Genomic DNA, 2,500 nt, shown 5'->3' with positions numbered 1-2,500 from the left:
TGTCGAGATAAAGAGCATCAAGGGAAAAGTTGGCCATTATGGCGTATATGTTCTCATTATTAACTGCCTGCAGCTCCGTAATTAATTTACTGTTTTTTTTTTTATCAATCGTTGTGTTATTTTGAAAAATCATTCTGGTATTATTCAGAAGCATCTACGGAATACCAAGGGAAACAGACGTGAATGTTTGCTCTTTGTTAAATGTTTCGTTATTTACTTATTTTGTGAATCTGCATAGCTTACGCTAATTATCATTTGCTGTAAACGAAGTCTTTTCACTAAATGTTTAATGTTGGAGGACATCACTGGTGTGATGTTTTCATATGAGGATTAGGTATTGGAAGCTGGATAGGATGTACTGGTTTATCACATCTCCGCCCTCTCTGTCTGTCTACATGACTGCATGTCTATTTGCTTGTATTGCTGTCATACTTCAAATTAGCTTGTCATTTCTGCTACTCTTCTTTGCGTTTACTTTTCCTATCTTATGTCGCGGTTTCTTTATTATCCAATTCGCTCTACCTCGAAATTAATATATTTTCATATATGTTAACCGAAGGAGAATTTTGTTGCTGATAAGAATTTCGTCCTCCGTTGCCAGAGAGCTGGTTCGAACTCACGAGAGGACGAAATTATCATCAACTAAAAAATTCCCCTTAGTTTAACCTATATGAAAATATATTAATTTCGAGGTAGAGCGAATTGAATATGGAAGGACATTTTTAGCTCGATGAATATATATGAATCGCGGAGATGTGATAAAAATTCACACACACACACACACACACACACACACACACACACACACACACACACACACACACACACACACACACACACATATATATATATATATATATATATATATATATATATATATATATATATATATATATATATATACATATATATATATAATATATTTATTGTAATGCTGTACTATTGCATATTCATTTTATTTCTTCCCTTCATTTACCCCACGCTTTTTCATATCAGAATTTACAATACCACTAAATATTTCTTACGTATCTTTACAAATTGTCTAGTTTCAAAGAGCAATGAAAATAATAGAGGAATCTGCCCTTGGAATATTTCTCCCCCCACGCCACACGAAGAAAAATAATATATATATATATATATATATATATATATATATATATATATATATATATATATATATATATATATATATATATATATAGTAATTTGCGTCTCACATTAATTTGATTCTTGCAACTACATTAGATATGTCAAAAGTAAGAGAAAGGAGATATATATAATATATATATATATATATATATATATATATATATATATATATATATATATATATATATATATATATTGTATTGTAGTATATGTTTGTTTGTATGGTGCTTTTACGTTGCATGGAACCAGTGGTTATTCAGCAACGGACCAACGCTTTACGTGACTTCCGAACCACGTCGAGAATGAATTTCTATCACCAGAAATACTCATCTCCACCCCTCAAAGGAATGCCCGAGAATCGAACTCGCTGCCACCGAGGTGGCACGCCAAAACTATACCGGCCACGCCACCAAGGCGCCTTATATAGCATATGCACACAAATACAATGTATAAATATGCATGTGTGTGTGTGTGTGTGTCTGCGCACATTCATAACTAGCTGACTCATATTTTTTCCTCATCCATGCGTACTTGCGTAGTCGTGCGCGTTTTTATACTGGATATGGTATAATTACTGCTGATGTCAACCAGGCACTTTACATGCTACTTCAAATGGTTGTTATTTTCATAGCCAACTTTAATGGTGCTGCTTCCCTTTCTTTTACATATATACATATATATATTATATTATATTATATTAAATACTATTTTTATAACACTAACTATTATGCTTTTTACCGATGTCATTTCTTATTACTGATAAGCTTAATAATTATAATGAAATGTTTTTAAAACGACCATCATAGTTGTCGTTCGCGTCATATCATTCTAGTGTTGACAAATGTTATTCGGCATCAGAAAATCATCACTTAATTGACCCCTTCTCTGTTTCAAATATATTGTCGGTATGTTCTAACTAAATATTCAAGGAAAAAGAGATATTGGCCAAGGAGACATAGTTATGTATTCAAGAGTTTAATGATGATGGAATGTTGAGAGAGAGAGAGAGAGAGAGAGAGAGAGAGAGAGAGAGAGAGAGATTTAGCAACTATTGTATTAATGAACAAGGCCTAATGATTCATTATGTCTGTGCAGGAGAATTTCTTGTGATGAACCTAATACTATATCCTGTTTATTTGTTTTGGTGGTTCAGTGTATCAGTATTTGTTTTCCTAAGCATATTATTACGTAGTTAGTGATTTCATATTTCAATCCATACAATCCTGCAGATTATGGACGGAAGTTTAGTTTACGCTACAAAATGCTATTAACATTTACTGTGGCACTGGTTTTTTTATTTCGTTTTTTCCAGTTTTCCCATTTCTTTTTAATCCTGGACACATCGATCCCA

This window comes from Macrobrachium nipponense, chromosome 17 (assembly GCF_015104395.2).
Source record: "Macrobrachium nipponense isolate FS-2020 chromosome 17, ASM1510439v2, whole genome shotgun sequence".
NCBI lineage: Eukaryota > Metazoa > Arthropoda > Malacostraca > Decapoda > Palaemonidae > Macrobrachium > Macrobrachium nipponense.
This window is presented reverse-complemented; position numbering follows the sequence as displayed.